This window comes from Sciurus carolinensis, chromosome X, assembly GCF_902686445.1.
Source record: "Sciurus carolinensis chromosome X, mSciCar1.2, whole genome shotgun sequence".
NCBI classification, from domain to species: Eukaryota; Metazoa; Chordata; class Mammalia; order Rodentia; family Sciuridae; genus Sciurus; species Sciurus carolinensis.
The window spans coordinates 67,349,442-67,369,441 of NC_062232.1; positions in this window are offsets into that span (position 1 = coordinate 67,349,442).

Here is a 20,000-nt window from a genome sequence, read left to right on the forward strand (position 1 = left end):
CAAATCAATCTTTCATTCCTGGGATAAATTTGCTTCATAGTGTGTAGTACTTTTACTGTTACTGTTTTCAGTTTACTTGTTGCTTTTACTGGAAACTTTTCATATATAAGAAGTATTTGTATATAGCTTTGTGTGTGAGTGTGTTCTGATTTTGTATCTTTTAACAATAGGAGTAAGGTACTCTAATGCCCCAGTTACAATAAGGGATGGAAAAACAACCATAAGATGAGTAAGTAAATAAAAGACTTAAACCATGCAATAAACAAATTAGACATGTATATGGAACATCCTACCCAATTAGAGAAGAATACATATTATTTTTAGTGTATGTTGAATATTCTGCAGGATAAGACATTTAAAAGACCATAGCATGTATCCTAAACTATTTTAAAACAATGAATTCATACTTGGTGTCTTCTCAACTGCAGTGAAATGAAGTTTGAAATCAACAGTGTAAGGAAAACTAGAAAATTCATGCATTCATGGAAATTTAAAAGTATAATATTACAGGACCAATGCACAAAGCATAAACCAGGAAATCAACTGAAAAATACTAAGATTAGTGAAAACAAAACCAAGACATACCAAAATCTATGGGAAACAGTGAAAATAGAGCTCTGAGACAAATTTAAAACTGTAAATGCCCAAATTAAGAAAGAAGAAAGAACTAATATCATTAGTTCAACTTTAGCACCTAGAGGAAAATCAGGGAAAAATGAAAAACACTAAACTGAAAATTGGAAAAAGGAAAGAAAATAATAAAAGATAATAATAATAAAAGGTACAGCAGAGATAGAGAGTAGAAAAACAACAGCAAGAATAAATGGAATGAAAGTTGGCTCTTTGAAAAATCAATAAAATTATGAAACTTTTAGTTAGACTGACAAAAAGGACAGAAATGATGCTTTTTGAGTTCATTATTCTAAGTGAGTACATTACTATCAACATACACAAATGAAAAGGATATAAGAATATTTGTAAATAATGGAAATCCCAGCAACTAGAGACTGAGGCAGGAGGATCACAAGTTCAAAGTCAACCTCAGCAACTTTGGGAGGTCCTAAGAAATTTAGTAAGATCCTGTTTCAAAATTAAAATTTTTAAAAAGGCTTGATGATGTTGCTCAGTGGTTAAGTGATGCTGGACTCCATCCTGAAAATAAAAAAAGAAAAAAATAAAAATAAATAAAAAACCTAAATTATCACCAATCTTTCTTAAACTTTTGAAGAAATTGGAGATAACAAAGCACTGCCCAAATTTATGAGGCCAGCATTACCCTAATACCAAAACCAGGTAAAGACATAAAAAGAAAGGAAAACTGCACCAATATCTGTTAATAATTTAAAGGCAAAAATCCTTGGTAGTATGATAAACAGAATCCAAGAGCATATTACAAGGATTGTTTATCACAGCACAATTCACAATGGCCAAGTTATTGAATGAACCCATGTACCTGTCACCAGAAGAATGGATAAAATAATGTGCTATATATACACAATGGAATTTTCTCAGCTATGGAGAAGCATAAAATTATGGAATTTTCTGGTAAATGAATGGAACTCAAGAACATCATTTGAACGAAATAATTCACACTCAGAAAGTCATGGGCCGAATGTTTTCTTTCTCATGTGGAAGCCAGAGCAAAATAAGGGGAAAAATGGGGAGATTCCATGAAAAGAAAAGAGATCATTGTAATAGGGGAAGGAGATAGAAGGGAAGGGAGGTAGAAAAGAAAAAGGGGAGAACTGCTGAATGAAATTCACCAAATTTTGCTATGTAAATATATGAATATACCATAATAAATTTCACATTAGTGTGCTTTATATATAAAGCACCAATTAAAACAGTATACAAATGGAAGGAAGACCTAGAGTGTATTAGAATGGAAACAGGGGGAAGGAAAGAGGAAGGACTGGGCCCCAAAATGCAAACAAAATATATTTTATACACCAATGATTGTGTCAGGGTGAACCCCAGTATTATGTATAACTATAATATCACATTAAAAACATTTTAAAAGGGATTATAGGGCAGAGGTTATAGCTCAATTGCAAAGCACTTGCCTAATATGCATGAAGTACTGGGTTCAAACTCCAGCACCACACACACACACACACACACACACACACACACACACACACATAAAGCTTATATACCATGAAAAAATGAGATTCACCCAGAAATGCAAGGATGGTTCAATGTAAGAAAACCAATGGAATTTGACACAAAAGAGAGAAAAGAGAAAAGCACATAATCATATAATTATTTCAATCAACAAAGGAAGTCATTAGTTTGAAATTTACACTCAGAGTACTTGGAAAGTCATTAGTTTCAGAATTTACACTCAGAGCACTTGGAATAAAGGTACACTTCTTCAATATGATAATTAACAATTATGAGGACCCACAGGTAACATTAATACTCAAAGGTGGAAAAGAGGAAATATTACCTATAACAGAAACAAGAAGATTCACTTCCACCAAAACTATTCAACATTGTAGTACAAGTTCTACACAGAGAATTGGGACAATAAAAATAAAGTCACCCACATTAGAAGTTAAAATGTAACATTATACCCATTTCCATATTATCTGATTTTATATACAGAAAAATCCCAAGCATGCGCGCACACACACACACACACACACACACACAGTGGCGGGCGAGACCCGGGGCCCAGGGTCCCAGGGTTACGCCACATGCATCCAAGATGGCAACTGGCAGAGAGCCAAAGGGCGTGCTGAATGCGCCTTGAGAAAAACAGGAAGCGTTCACCATTGGCTATATGATAATTAGTTCAGCTGCTCAGCGTGTGGACAGATATATCTTACATGTATGCTTGAGCTCGTGATCGCTTGACCTTTAATAGGATTAGATGGACATATCTGATTACAATTGCTTATGCATGAGACTGCTTATATATTGAGGGTGTTATCCAATAAAGGGGAAGCTGCTTCATGAACTTCTGAAGTGTACGTGTCGTTTGTCCCGCTGGTCGGTGGCAAGCGGCAAGTGGTGGCCCGTACGGGGAACGGTGAGTGCTCAGGTAAGTAAATAAGGAGAAAATTTTTCACTAGCACAGTCAACTAGCAGTCGATTAGCAGGTTTCCCTATTTGAGGAAATGGTAGCCTTAAGGTTTAACGGAAGTTTCCCCTAGTAAGGGAATGTGACAGAAGGCTGTCCTAAGAGAAAGCAAAGGACGTCCTGTAGTAAATGAATATGTGTAAGGTGTTATTTGTGTTAACTTTTCATGTTTGGTTTCTGTTTATTGTTGTGGTGATATGGACATTACTTCGTTTCTGTCTGACTTCCAAAAAACCAAAATTTCAAGAACAGTTAAGACAAGGGGAAAAGATATTAGAAACTGTAAAAGAATAAAAATCAAGTTGAGCTTCAACTTCAGTTGTCGGCCCATTACCTAAAGGAACAGTGGGACTAGTTCTGGGGAGGCGTTCTTCTGCTTTAAAAGGATTAAATATTGTCCCTGGAGTTATAGACCCTGATTTTACAGGAGAAATAAAAATCCTTGCTTCTTCACCAAGAGGTGTAGCAATAATAGCTCAGGGTGATCGCATAGCACAATTGTTGGTCTTACCCAGCTGCCATGATCAATATCCATCAAAGAATATTATTAGGGGAAATAAAGGATTAGGTTCTACTGGCCAAAATATGGTCATGTTAACATTGGATTTAAAAGAGAGACCTATGACAAAGTTAGTGATAAAAGGCAAAGCTTTTGAGGGCTTATTAGATACTGGGGCTGACAAAAGTATTATCAAAATTACAGAATGGCCCAAAGCCTGGCCACTTCAACAAGCAGATCAGACTTTAAGGGGATTGGGTATAGCTTCCAATCCTAACAAGAGTGCAGCCATATTTAAATGGAAGGATGAGGAAGGTTATAGTGGTACCGTCCAACCTTACGTCCTCGAACATCTCCCGGTAAACTTGTGGGGGAAAGATATCATGGAATAGATGGATTTACATCTCACATCTGAGATCCCATACAGTAATCCAAAAGCTAATCAAATGATGTTAGCCCAAGGACACATATGGGGAAAAGGTCTTGGGAAAAATAGTCAAGGACCTACTTCATCCATTTTAGTTACTCCAAAACAAGATAAAAAGGGATTGGATTTTCATTAGGGGGCCACTGAAGCAATTAAAATAACATGGAAATCTGATAAACCTGTCTGGGTCCCTTAGTGGCCCCTCTCAAAAGACAAATTAGAAGCAGCCCAGCAATTGGTTAAAGAACAACTAGAGGCTGGACACATCAAACCATCCACCTCTCCTTTCAACACACCAATATTCATAATAAAAAGGAAATCAGGAAAATGGAGGCTATTATATGACCTAAGAGCAGTAAATTCTATAATGGAGCCCATGGGACCTATTCAATTAGGATTACCTACTTTATCGACTATCCCAGTTAATTGGCCCTCCATTGTTATTGACATAAAAGATTGCTTCTTTTCCATTCCGTTACATCCCTCAGACACCAAAAGGTTCGCATTTACTGTGTCCTCACTTAATAATAGCTCTCCTAATAAAAGATATGAATGGATAGTCCTCCCACAAGGCATGGCCAATAGCCCCACTATGTGTCAAATATATGCAGGCAAGGCTATTGAACCCATACGCCTAGCAAACCCTCAACTTTTAATCTATCATTATATGGATGATATTTTGCTAGCTCATAAGGAAAAACCTGTCTTAGAGCAATGTTATAATTCCTTACTAAAGTCACTGGAAAGATGGGGCTTACATATTGCCATTGATAAAGTACAAATGACAGACACCAAAAACTTCCTGGGATCTATCATGAATGCAACTAATACCATAAAAATTACCATTTGGGTGGACAAACTTAGAACTTTAAATGATTTTCAAAAACCTTTGAGTGATATCAATTGGATTAGACCTTACCTTCATTTACCCACCTCAAGTTTGGGCCCTCTGTTTGATATTCTTAAAGGTGATTCTGACCCCCTTTCTAAGCAGGTGCTTACCCCTAAGGCTCGAACAGCTCTCAAGCATGTTGAAACAACTATGGAAAAGGTTCATCTTGATCGCATTGACCTAGCTTAGCCCTTATCATTCATTGCCTTGGCCACAAATAAGTTACCCACAGGAGTGCTTTGGCAAAAGGGTCCTATTCTATGGGTTCACATAAATTATGCCCCTAACGAGGTCTTATCCTTGTTTACTGAATCTGTGGCAGAATTAATCCTTAATGCGTTAAAAGTAGCCCTTTCCACCTTTGGATCACATCCCTCAACAATCACTACTCCATATACTACAGATCAGATACAATATCTTATTAATAATTCAAATTCATGGGCTATAGTCTTTACTAGTACTTCTGCTGTGTTTGACAATCATTTGCCATCTGATCCTCTTCTCCAATTTTGGAGTCAACATCCTATAATTTTCCCTAAAGTCACCCAAAAAGAACCTATTATAGGAGCTACCCTTATATTTACTGAGGGATCAATAAATGGTATGGGTGCTATTACTATAGATAATGTTACAGAAACATTGCTGTGTTTAATACTCTATCTGCACAACAAACAGAACTATTAGTAGCTCTAGAAGTACTCAAAACCCACCATGAGTCTTTTAACCTATTCTCTGATAGCAAATACGTTGTTAATGCTGTTCAAAATTTAGAATTAACTGCTCTGATTTCCCTCACCTCCACTATTACTAAATATTTACAATGCTTACAAAAACTTATCTGGGACAGAAAAGATCCTTTTTTTATTGGGCATGTTCGGGCTCATACTGGCCTTCCAGGTCCTCTAAGTTTACACAATGATTTAACAGACACAGTCACCAGAGACCCACACATCTTTAATACGCTTGAAAATGCAAAAACTTTTCATTCCAAATTTCACGTAAATGCTTCCACTCTATGTACACGCTATAAAATTACTAAGGCAACAGCTCAGGACATAGTCAAGTCTTGTACTAAATGTGTTACACTTATTCCTAACCCCTCGTTAGGAGTAAATCCAAAAGGGCTTCAGCCCAATCATATTTGGCAAATGGATGTAACTCATTATTCAGAATTTGGAAAACTGCAATTCATTCATGTGTCTATTGATACCTTTTCAGGATTTATTATGGCCTCTGCTCATACTGGAGAAAAAAACCAAAGATGTAATAACACACTGTTTACACTCTTTCTCCATCCTGGGGGTTCCCAAACAAATTAAAACAGATAATGGTCCTGGATATACATCCTAGGCCTTTAAACAATTTTGTTCCACCTTTGGCATTCAACATGTCACAGGAATTCTCTATAATCCTACTGGACAAAGCATTGTTGAGCGTGCCCATTTAACGCTTAAAAACATGCTTTATAAACAAAAAGGGGGAATAGGGGCATCATACAGATACCCAAAAGACAAATTATCTGTTGCCTTGTTCGTCTTAAATTTTTTAAATCTCGATTCTGAGGGCCGATCGACTGCTGACCGTTATTCAGAGCCTAATGGAAAATATCTACCTCAAGTGCTCTGAAAGGACATTCTATCGGGACAATGGAAAGGCCTGGATCTGGTGTTAATCTGGACCCGAGGATCTGTTTGTGTTTTCCCACAGGACGCACAATCGCCAATTTGGGTGCCGGAGAGATTGGTCAAGGCCTCAACAGAGACCCCAAAACAAGAAGAAGATGAGGAGGTTTCTCCTGCTGATGGTGTTGGCGATTTCTCACCAAGTTAATGGAGGAGACTTGCGTGAATTATGGGGGATAGTAAAGACGTGACCCTATCCTGTACCCCTTACCAACTCTTCTATTCTATATCCTCCTATTTTTACAACAATTGGCCACATTTCTCCAGTCTGCTGTTCAATGGGGAAAAGAATGGTTTGGGTTTTTGTCCATGGGAGGTTTATTGTGTGTTGTATCTGTTCTGTGCATATAGTGTTTATACAAAATGCGTATACATCGGTGCAGAGAAACAGCCATTATTCGCCAAGCTCTCGTCGCAATTGATGCTGGCTCATCCCCCCAAGTCTGGTTAAATATGGTGGACTGGTAGTCAAAGACGGGTAAGATTCATGGGGAGCTCATACCGACCTAAGACAGGAAATGAGGGCTAGAGCCTCATTGTCTGATGACGGGTAAGGATGTTGCTCTGCCGTGGACAACCTAAGACAGGCATGTCTCTTTTATAAACAGAAAGGGGGAAATGTGGCGGGTGAGACCCGGGGCCCAGGGTTACGCCACATGCATCCAAGATGGCGACTGGCAGAGAGCCAAAGGGTGTGCTGAACGCGCCTTGAGAAAAACAGGAAGCGTTTACCATTGGCTGTATGATAATTAGTTCAGCTGTTTAGCTTGTGGACAGATATATCTTACATGTATGCTTGAGCTTGTGATCGCTTGACCTTTAATAGGATTGGATGGACATATCAGATTACAATTGCTTATGCATGAGACTGCTTATATATTGAGGGTGTTATCCGAATAAAGCAGAAGCTGCTTCATGAACTTCTGAAGTGTACGTGTCGTTTGTCCTGCTGGTTGGTGGCAAGCGGCAACACACAATTGTAAGAACAAATAAGGGTATTCAGCAAAGTTTTATGGTGTAATATCAACACACAAAAATATGCTGTCTTTCAAATTACCAGCAGCACACAATACAAAAGGAATTTTAAAAAGCAATCCCTTTTATACTAGCATATGAAACATCCAAACACCTCATATACAATTAACCAAGGATTTGAAGCAAAGTATACTGTACATTAGAGGATGTTATTTAACAAAATTAAATAAGACTTAAATACATGGAAAGAGCACCAATTTGTTACCTGGAAGTCCTAATTTTGTGAATTAATTCCACCCAAGCAATTTCTAGTTTCAACACAATCCCAATAAAATTACAAATAGCAGTTTTCTGAAGATATGGAAAAATGTCCTGTTCATTTTGGGTTCACAGTTCGGAGGTCTCAGTTCAAGATTTGCTTACTCCATTTTTCTGGGACTGAGTGAAGAAGAACATCATAGCAGAAGGGCATTGTGGAGTAAAACTATTTTTTGCAAATGGCAGCTGGGAATCAGACAGAGAGAGGGTGAAAGAAACCAGGGACATTTATAGTCCAAGACCACATCCAGTGACCTACTTCCACTAGTCATGTACCACCTGCCAATAGTTAACATCCAGTAGTGTATTCAAATTATTAATCCATCCAATGATTAATGCTACGATGAGGTTACAGCTCTCATTATTGAATCCTTTCATCTCTATTCCTGCATTTTCAAACATTTCAAGTGACATTAAAGATCCAAACCATAACACTTGAGGACCTTTACTGCAGAGTCAAAGTGATTTTCTAACACCTAATGGAAGTATCCTCCCTAGCCCCATTGGCAACCACATCCTTCAACTTATTGGGAGTGACTTCACCATTCTCATGGGCTTAGGATTTTCACCTACTGGTCTGAGGTGATTAACCTTGCATTGCCTGAGGAAACACTAATGACATCCCCTGAGGCAACTGACATGCAAGACAATACTGATTCCATATAAGACCCACATTGATTTATCTTTTTAGTTCTAATATATAACTGAACTCAAGTCTTGGCAGTATCCTAAAGGTGAGGTAGGAAGCATGACCATTGATGAGATGCACTAAATGCCAGAAACACTACTTGATTTTTTCTAATTTACACATTTGGAAATAGGGAAAACATGTATGAGAATGGATTCTAAGGGTGTGGAATAATGCTGTGAGGAGTACTAAATTCAGTCAGGCCAAATTTATTGATATGGCATTAGTAAGCAGAAATACTAGATTTAATACTGCAGATAAGGGAGTTAAACTGTTTCTAAGAGTTCTTTTGCTTAGTGGCTAAATATGGATACAAAGATGGTCCACAGTAAACAAATTGGAAACACTAGGGCTGCCTTCCTTACATATAGAGGAAGGGATTAAAATGCTTAGAAAAATTGGAATTTTAGAGTGAATTTGTCATTTAATACATCCTCACTCACATTGAGATGTTCTAGAAGACATAACTTTCACCTATACAGCAAGAAATAAATTTGTGAGTGAAGCCCCAGCATCCTTGAGGAGCTCCTAGATTGCTCTTTTCTATAAATCAGTCCTTACAACAATGGGAACTTCTGCTATTGAATTGGAAAGGGAATAATAGGATCCAGGGGTAATAGCATTCAACTACCAAGGCAAGGTGGGCATAATCACTGTAAAATAGCAGTTAAAATATCAATCAGATTTCACTGATAACTGACTTATATTGGGTGAACTTATAATTGTTTCACTTTATAATGCTGAAAATGTAATACACATTCATCAGAAACCTTACTTAAAATTTTGAAGTTTGATCATTTCCTGGGCTAGGGATATGTGGCAAGATAACCTCTCATGATTTGGGGCATCAATAGCAATTTGCAATTCGATCAACCATGTGATCATGAGGGTAAACAACAGGTACTTCTACAGTGTAATATGTTTCTAAGCTATGATATTTGGTAAATTAGATGTACTGAATGTATTTTGGCTTATGACATTTTCAACTTATAATAGGATTTTTTATATAACCCTATTATAAGTAGAGGATTCATACATCTGTAGTCTGACTCATGCAGAACTGTGAAATTCGTTGATTATCATTTTTGTAGATATTAAATATATAGGTAGCCTACTAAATGCTTACTTTACCTGTGAGTGTAAAATTTATAGATCAAGAATGAAATATTAACCTAGATCATCATAAATTCATGTTTCCGCTATCAATTCTAAGACTTGAAGCAGTTTATAGACTCAGAGTCCTTGAATGAAGTGGAGACTGGATCCCTAAAAGGAAGACCCCCCCTCAGTGATAGTGTTGATCTTTCTTTCAGAGTTCCCTAAAGAAACCTACGATCTTTTAGCAGGGTCTGTGTGAGGAAGAAAAAGAAATATTGAACTGTTTCAGGGACTATTGTATACTGGCTCTGAACTGACATTAATTCCAGGAGAACCACAATGTCACTGTGGTCTACAAGCCAGAGTAGAGTATAGGCTTAATGGAGGTCAGTTTACCTTTTAGTTCAGGTTGGTTTCACAGTGGGACAATTTTCCCAAAACCCACTTATGGTGATTTTCCCAATTCCAGAAGGTATGGTTGGAATAGTTACACTGAGCAGCAGGCAGAATCCTTGTATTGGGTCCCTGGCATATGAAGTGAGGGCTATTATGGTGGTAATAAGTGTAAGTCATTAAAACTGCCTCTATGTAGGAAAGTATTAAACCAAAATCAATAAAACATTCCTAGGAATACTGCAGGTATTAAAGCCAGAATGATGAACCTGAAAGATGTAGGAGTGGTGATTCAAACCATATTTCCATTTAAATTGTCTATTTGGTCAGAGTGGAAGAAAGATGGATCTTGGAGTATGTAAATGGATTATGGTAAGCTTAACCTGTTAGTGACTTCTAGTTTAGATATGGTACCAACTTTGGTTTAATTGATTTAGAAAATTAACACACCCCCTGATACCTGGTATGCAGCTATTGATCTACTTTCCTATCCATAAGGCCCACCAAAGCAGTTTCTTTTCAGCTGCCAAGGCCAATAATACATTTTCACTTTCCTATCTCATGGGTTCATCAACTGTCCAGTCTTATGTCACAATTTAGTTTTCAGGGAATTTATCTCTTTTACATTCCACAAATTACACTGGTCCATTGCACTGATGGCATGATAATTGGATATAGAGAGTGAGAAGTAGCAATTACTCTAGACTTATTGGTAACACATTTGTATACTGGGTAGGAAAAAAATCTAACAAAAATTCAAGGTCTTCTATTTTGGCAAAATTTATATAAGTATCCGGTTGTGTGGGGTATATTGAGGTATCCATTCTAATATGTAAAATAAGTTGTTACAAATGACCTCCAAGAACAAAAAAATGGGCAATGCCTAGTAGGCCTCTTTGGATTATAGAGGCAGCATATTATTCACTTAAGCATGCCATTTTGGCCCATTACTGACTATTCTGAAAGCTGCTAGTTTATATGGAGCTAAGTACAAAAGTAAGCAAAGCAACATGACCAGGTTGCTGGGCCAGCCTATACAATCCAGCAGATTCAATGATTCTTGAATTGTCAGTGGAACGTAGGGATGTTTGTCAGGACATTTCGCAGGTCCCTATAGGTGAATCATAGTACACACCTTTAGGATTTAGGAACAAATTCCTACAATCCTACACAGATAACTAATCTTTTGAGAAAGAGCTCTCAGCCAAGTACTGGGCCTTGGTAGAATCTCAGCACTTGAATATAGACTACTAAGTTACTGTTATGGTTTGGATGTGAGGTGTCCCCCAAAAACTCATATGTGAGACAATGCAGGAAGGTTCAGAGAAGAAATGATTGGGTTGTAAGAGTCTTAACCCATCAGGGATTAATCCTACATCAGGGTAGGGTGTGACTGGATTAATTGAAGTGGTAGAGTTTCCGATTATCCTCTATATTTCTATAGTCTTTGGATGATAGTTCCTTTTTCATCTCTAATTTTATTTATTTCAGTCTTCTCATTAGTGGGCCACGTAACCAGGCGAAAAAGCTGGGTATGCTGGGTGGTTTTCTCTTTATTTTGGTTAGTTTAGCTAAGGGTTTATCAATCTTGTTTATCCATTAAAAAAAAATACCCACAACTCTTTCTTTAACTGATCATTTGTATTTTATTTATTCTGAATTTCATCAACTTTTGGTTCTGATTTTTATTATTTCCTGTCTTCTACTGATTTGGATGCTGGTGTGTTCTTCTTTTAAGAGGGATTTGAGATGTAATATTAGATTATTTATTTGGTATCTACCTTTTTAAATGTATTTTTGGGGGGGTAACAAGTATTGAAATCAGTGGCACTCTACCACTGAGCCACATCCCCAGCCCTATTAAATTTTTTTTAATTTAGAGACAGTGTCTCACTGAGTTGTTTAGCATCTCTTTTGCTGAAACTGACTTTCAACTGTAGATCCTCCTGCCTCAGCCTCCGGAGCTGCTGGGATTACAGGCGTGCATTACTGTGCCCTGCTAATGTATTTTTTGAATAATAAGCAACCCTTCAATTTACTGACTACTGTTACAGAAACTGATTACATTTGCAACAAAAAAATGTTTTCTTTAGTTTATGTCAAAGGCAGTTACTCCCCCAAATTTTAAGTAAAACAGTGTACAATATCAGTATTAAAATGTTAAATTTTACATTATCTCTCCTACTTTGATCTTCTGAATAATCTAATTGATCAAAATAAGGTAAAAGATTACATGTTTATTTCATCTTCATGAATGTAATGGTCTAACTATTCAAACAGTTTTTATTATAAAACTCAACACTGAAGGTGTCTACAGTGATGGCTTTTTAAAAATGTTTTTCTTTAAATTGGTAGCCCAATGAGGATTACAAAAGCCAAAACTATGTTCAGTGTTTCTGATAGAATAGAAAGCATGAAAAGATAAATAAGGATTTAATTTGGTAAAATATGAGTGCTACAAATTTTCTTCCTCAAATTGCCTTCATACTGTCCCAGAAATTTTGATATGTTGTATCACTTTTCTCATTTATTTATAACTTAAAAAAATTCTCCCCTTATTTTTCCTGGTGTCCATTCACCCTTCAAAACTATATCAGTTAGTCTCCAGGTATTAGAGTAGTTCCTGATTTGCTCTTGTCATTGATTCCTAGTTTCACTCATATATTGTTGGTTATACTACAAATCAGTACAACCACTCTGAAAAACAATATGGAGATTTCTCAAAAAATTAGGAATGGAACAGCAATATGCAGTTATCCCACTCTTCAGTGTATTTACAAATGATCAAAAATAAACATACTATAGGGATATAGCCACATTAATTTTTATAGCAGCACAGTTCACAATAGTCAAAATATGGAATGAAACTACATGCCCTTCAACAGATGAATTGATGAAGAAAATGTGGTATGTATGCAAAAAGGAGTATTACTCATAGTCAGCCATAAATAAGAATGAAATCATGGCATTTGCTGGTAAATGGATGGAACTAGAGACTATCAAGTTAAAAAAAAAAAAAAAAAAGGAAAAGCGGACCCAAAAAGTAAAGGTCAAATGTTTTCTCTGATATGTACAAACTACTTCAAAATAAGTGTGTGTGTGTGTGTGTGTGTGCGTGTGTGTGTGTGAGAGAGAGAGAGAGAGAGAGAAAGACAGAGATGCTAAAAAGGTGTTCCATTAAAATAGAAGAAAGATTGGTATACTAGTTGAAGGGGATGAGGGGGAGAGGGGAGGGATGGGATAAGGAAAGTGAGTGGAATGAATCTGACTTAACTTTCATATGTACATATATCAATATACTACAGGGAATCTCATCATCATGTATATCCATAAGATGCTAAGTAAAAAAAAATCTATATATAAATAGAAGAATGATTCATAGAGTATATGGAAGGGGATGGGGGAGGGAGGGAGGCAGAGAGGGAAAGAGTAAATACCAGGGACTGAATTAGAGTAAATTATATTCCATGCTTTTATAATTATGCCAAAATGAATCATAGTGCCATGTATAATTAAAAATAACTTATAAAAAAAGAAAAACAAATTAGTGTGTCTGGAATACAGGGATTTCCTTAGGATATCCCCAAGTATTACCATGCCCTGTGATCAATGTTAATGGAAAATTAAAACCCAATACAGGCAGTCCTGTTAATGGCCCAGAACCTTCAGTAGTGAAGGTTTGGTTCATCTCACCAGGTTAAAAATCAAAGCAAACTGTTTTCCTGAAGTAAAAAGGAATGCAAAATGTGTAATAGAAGATGTTAGTTACAAATAACCACATAACCAGTTACTACATTGAGGACTACAATCTATTTTTCAAGTTAGTTTACAAGTTACAGAGTATCAAGGAGAAGAATAAAAATTATTCAAAGACTTACTTTCTATATGGTTTGGACGTGATTTGTCTCCCAAATGTTCTTGTGTTGAAGACTTGGTCCCTAGGATGACAATGTAGGGAGATGGTATGGACCTTTAAGAGGTGGAGTGCAAAGTCTTTGAATTAGTTGGAAGGAATCAAGATATTTCTAACAGAATCTTAGTTCTCATGAAGGCAAGTTATTATAGGAGTAAACCTGACCCCAAAATTGTTCTTTGTCTTCCTATCTGGTGATGTGATACCACTTCAAAATGAGTTCTTGCTATTGTGGAACTGTTAGTCATGAGAATTTCACCAGAACCAAGCAGTTCCCACTACCATGACCTAGATGCTCCAGAACTGTGTGACAAATACAATTATTTTCTTTATAAAGTCACGCTACCTCATTACAGTAACAAAAAAGTGATTAATACACCTCTTTCAGGGGAAGAGGTTAGAGTATTTTCTGTTTTATACTGTATTACTGAATCATTATAAGTGGTATTACAGCATGACTGTTTCCTTTATTTGGAAATTAAGTATAATTTAAGGAGGTACATGAGTGCCAAGTTGACAACAGTTGGGCTTGTGATAATGAACTTCATATACCAAATTGACTGGATAATTGAATGTCCAGATATATTGTTAGGCAATTTTTTAGGTGTATTATGTAATTTGCATATGAGGGTGTGTATGTGTATGTGTGTGTGTTGTGTAATGTGTCATGCCTCCTGTATCTGTGAGCTGAGAGTTTAATAAAAATTGTTTTCCTAGGTTGCTTCTGTGTTTCCTCTTAGGGTTTCACCTGACTTTACATTTAATAAATGCGTACAAAACAGTTTTGAAGTTATTTTCAAGAGATTAGCATTTCAATAAGATTGAGTAAGGTATATTTCTTTCTTCTTTCTTTTCTTCTTTTTTTTTCTTTTGTACTCAGGATTAAACTCAGGGGCACCTTACTACTGGGTACATCTACCCCCCTTTCAATTTTTAATTTTGAGACAGAATCTCACTAAGTTGCTCAGGGCCTTGCCTAATTTCTGAGGATGGGCTTGAAATTTTTTTCTTCCTGCTTTAACTTCCCAAGTCACATGAGACACTGCACCTGGCTAAAGCATATTTCTTTCCTGAGTGTTAGTGGGCATCATCCAATATATTCAGGGCATGAATAGGTCAGGAAACTTGGAGGAAGAGAGGATGAATTGGCTCTCTGCCTGACTACTTGAACTGGGATAATGATGATTTCCTGCATTTAGTGTTACTAACTCTCAGGCCTTCAGACAGATATTGAAGGGGCGTATAAGGGTGTTCTTGAGAAAGATGATGTTCCAGGTGTTGCCTCAACCATTTGGCTTCATGACATAAAGAGATCCATAGAGGAGAATTAGCACATAATGTCCATGTTCTACTCTTGCTTACTTCAGTGGACAATTCAGATGATGAAGTATGGATGAGGAAAGCCTTGACTCTGCCCTTGCCCCTGGGTGCACACAGCTAAGAAGATCATAAAAAACAATTTTTCCCAGATCCAACTCTCACCAATCCCCACTTGCTCCCTGGAAGAAACTATAGATAAAGACTCTGGAGGATAAAAACACAGCTGTCCCCTATACTGGGACTTTCATGGCTAAGGTGAACCTAATATCTCACTCCTATGTAAGCATACCAACATTAGTAGCAGAGAAGAAAAGTATAACTACTGCTGTCATTAACCTTTGCAGTTACCACTGACACCTACCTCTCCACCTTTTTTGATTTCACACTGTTGGGAGAACTAGATGCTAATCATAGAAGGGATATTTCGGTTCTTGCTACCATTTCTCTGTATTAAGCACCTGTGCCAAAACCACTATTTGATCAGAGGACAAGTACTTTAGACCCCTCATACTATTGTTGCTGCCAATACCAAGGATCCTCACAAGTAGAAGAGCTATAAAAGGTTAGTTCTGGGATGTCCCCCAAAGAATCATGTGTTGAAGGCTTCAACCCCAGCATTGGTGCTATCAGGAGGTGGTGAAAATGTTAGAAAGTTGAACTTAGCTGGAGTAAGTAGGTCAAATTACGCCAAAGAAGCTCAGGGCTATATTGGAACCCAAACTCCTTTCTCTTTCACTTCCCCTTCTGTTTTTTGGCTGCCATAAGGAGAACAACATTGACCCATCACATGCTCTCTGTCATAATGTCCTACCTCACCAAAGGTCAAAGGTAATGCTCCCAAGTGACTATGGACTAAGCCCTATGAAAACAGGAGCCAAAATAAATCTTTCTTGCACTAAGTTGACTTTCTCAAGTATTGTGCTTTTCACAGTGATGGAAAGCTAACACAAAAAACTGATACCAAAACATAGGTATTTCTGTGAATGCACCTGATAATGTAGTTCAGGAACTTGTTATCAGGAGGAATTTAAAAAATTTTGGAGAAGTAGTTTAGAGAAAACTTGTAACATTTTAAGCAAAGCTTAATGGGCAATTATGGTGGAAGTTCAGAAGACCAGAATGCCAATAGGAATTCAGATAATATGAAAGCGCTCATACTTTATTGGGAATTGACCTAAAGGTTATTCATGATACTTCTGACAAAGACCTTATCAACATTCTGTCTATGACCTGAGACTTTGCATCAGGCTGGAATTGTTATCTGGTGTAACTAATTTCAAAGAAGTCCTGCATCCTGGTTGTGGCATGGGTTTTCCTGGCAACTTTTAGCTAGATTTATAGGAAGAATTGGGAGCAAAAATCAAAGTGGATTCAGAACAAAAATTAATTTTATAAACTGCAAGAGAGAAGTGCTAGTTAATTTTAAAAACAAAAAAATCAGAATATTTGCATATTTTTAGTTGAAAGTTTGAAGTCCAGGAGGATATGGAATGAAATACTTCCAGCCCTGAAAGAAAATAACCATTTACAGAGATTACTATAACTAACAAAACTGTCCTTCTGAATTGATGGCATATTTTCCAACATAAAGTAATTCATGAGTATAAACCAACATTGAGGAAGATGATTAAAGGAAACTTGCACATATAAAAGGATGATAAACACAACCAGGAAAGCACAAGAAACAATGAATCTCATTAGAAAAGTAGACAAATGAGAATTATTAATGAATTCAACATTAGAAAAAACAATGACAGAAATTATTATATACCTTCCAATAATAACCCAAAAGGTAAATGTCTTGAATTTGCTAATCAAAAGACATAGTCTGGTGGAATGGATTTTAAAAAAAATGACAAAACTCAACTCTTTATTACCTGCAAGAAATATATCTCACTGTCAAAGAAATATACAGACTGAAAGTGAAATTTAGGAAAATAATATTCTATGCAAATTTAATCCAAAGGCAAGCAGGAGTAAGTACATTCACCTCTGAAAAAGCAGACTTCAAACTCAAATTTATCAAATAAGACAAAGAAGGTCACTATATATATTGGTAGTGACCAAGAAGATGTAATAATTGCAAATATATATGCCCTGAATATCAGGGCTTCTCATTTTATAAAAAAATACTACTAATCATAACATGACAAGTCCCAATTCTATAATAGTGGTAGACTTCAATATCTGACTCTCACTAAAAGATAGAAAAAAATATCATCTCAGAAACACGAGTTCAACTACATTTTAGATCAAATGGACTTAACAAATACCTACAGAATATTCCATCCAACAAAAGTGGAATTGGTATTCTTTTCAATAGATTTATGGAACTTTCTCAATAATGGCTTAATATGTTAAACCATAAAGCACATTTTAGCAAACCAAATAGTGAAAGAATTTCCTGAATTTTATCAGTTCATAATGGGAAGAAATTAGAAATTAATAGCAACAGAAATTATACAAAGATATGGAGATGGAGCAATACAGTTTTTAATGATCAGTGAGTAATGGAAGACATTGAGGGGAACTAAAACACTCCTAAAATTAAATGAAAACTGAAACATAAGATAACAGAGTTTGTGCAGTATAGTGAAGGCAGTTCTAAGAATAAGGAAGGGAATTTTATAACTATGGGTGTCCATATAAAAAAATGAACAATTTCAAATAAAGAACCCAATCATGCATTTCAAAGATGTATAGAAAATGTCAATCTACATTTTTAGAGGAAAAACAATAGAGGATTGGAGCTGAAATAAATTAAACTGAATTGTTAAAAAATACACATTACACAGAGCTTTCCCCCTCCTGGCCTTGCGGTAGGGGCCGGCAGCAGAGGTGTGCTTCAACTCCACAGGTATCTGCTCCACCAGATGAATGCTCTGCCCGATGTAACTACAAGCTGAACAAGTTGATACCGAAGCTCAAATGAAAAAATAAGAGGGTTTTCAAGATGGCGGACTAGAAGGCGGCTGCATTACATGTTGCTCCAGGACGCAGGATTCAAAAGAGGAGATAGTGAGAGACTTGGGACCAACTCAAAGCCACCGGGTGAGTCTCTGCCGTTGGAGAGGCGTCCCGGATGGGGCGGTAACCCCGGAACACAGGGAACTTTGTGAAGTAGAGTCACCCGGCGAGATGCCCCTCCCCCCACTGGAGCGGTAAACATGGACAACTGGGATCATCATAGAGGAGGCGGCTCAGCACAGCACTTTGACTCGGAGCAACCATTGGGGCTCTGGGTGGCTGCCTGAGGAGGAGCTGCGTGGCGAGCTGTTTGGACTCAGAACAACCGCTTCTGAACACAAGGGGGTTGCCCGGAGGAAGAGGAGAAGCACGGCGGGTCGCTTGGTCTAGGAGTGACTGCATTAGAGCCACAGGCGGTTGCCAGAGGAGGAAGCAAGTGGTGAGTTGTTTGGACTCAAAGCGACAACTCCTGAACACTGGTGGCCTGCCTGGAGGAAGAGCCCAGTGGATCGCTTGGTCTCCCAGCAACCGCTCCTGAACACCCGGGGGCTACCCTGAGGAGGAGGAGGAACAGGGCGGGACACTTGGACTCGGAGTGACTGCCTAGGGCTATGGACGGTTGGTGGGAGGAGGAGACACGAAGTGAGTTGCTTGGACTCCTAGTGACTGTGTTGGAACACCGGGCAACTGTCCGGAGGAGGAGGTGTGTGGTGGATCTCTGGGTCTCGGAGCTATTGTACGGGGATCCAGGTGGTGGCTCAGAGGAGGGGCCGCATAGCCAGGCGATTAGGAGCAGAGCGGGGTCACAGGACCTAGGCGACTTCTTGCTGGAAGAGCCGCACAGAGACACGCCTAGGGGCGGAGGGAAGTTTCCAGGACTGCGGGCAGATTCTCTGAGGAGAGGCAGCCTAAGTAGACTCGTCTGTGAAGGGTGAGGCTCCCAGGCCCAGGAGGTAGGTCCAGGCCCCTGGGAACATTGCAGAGGGAGACAGCCCAGTCCAGGCGGTAGTTGTAGATTGAGGGGAACCTCTAGGAGGGGAACTGACCAGAGAGACCTCCCCACTGGGTGAGTCTTCCCCGCCGGTTGAGGTTTTCCCACAAGGTTGGTAAAACCAGAGACACAGGCCCAAGCAGGCCTTGCCTCAGCCCGCAGCCTAGTTCCCCTTTGGATGACCATTGGTCAACAAGTGGAGGCACCTCTGCCCACTATCACAGAATATACCCCACCTGAGGATCACCAACCCTAGAGAGGCAGCATCCTTGTGGAGAACCGCATTATCAACTTCCTCCAAGACTGCAGGCTACTGAAGGATAAGAGGGGATATACTAGCAATCTTCAGGGACATTGTAAGACAATAGAGGAAATCTGCAATATCTTAATGACCCACTGAGTTCTGAACAATATGAGAAAACAAGGGAAGAAAATGCCCCAAACAAATCTAGAAGTTACATCAATAAAATCCAATGACAGCACAGCAGAAGAAATGACAGAAAGGGAGTTCAGAATGTACATGATTAAAATGATCAGGGAAGCAAACAATGAGATGAAAGAGCAAATGCAGGCATTGAATGATGAGATGAATGAGCAAATGCAGACACTGAATGATAGTACCAATGACAGTTAAAAGAGCAAATACAGGAAGCAAAAGATAATTTCACTAAAGAGTTAGAGATAATGAAAAAAAAACCAAACAGAAATCCTTGAAATGAAGGAAACAATAAACCAAATTAAGAACTCTATAG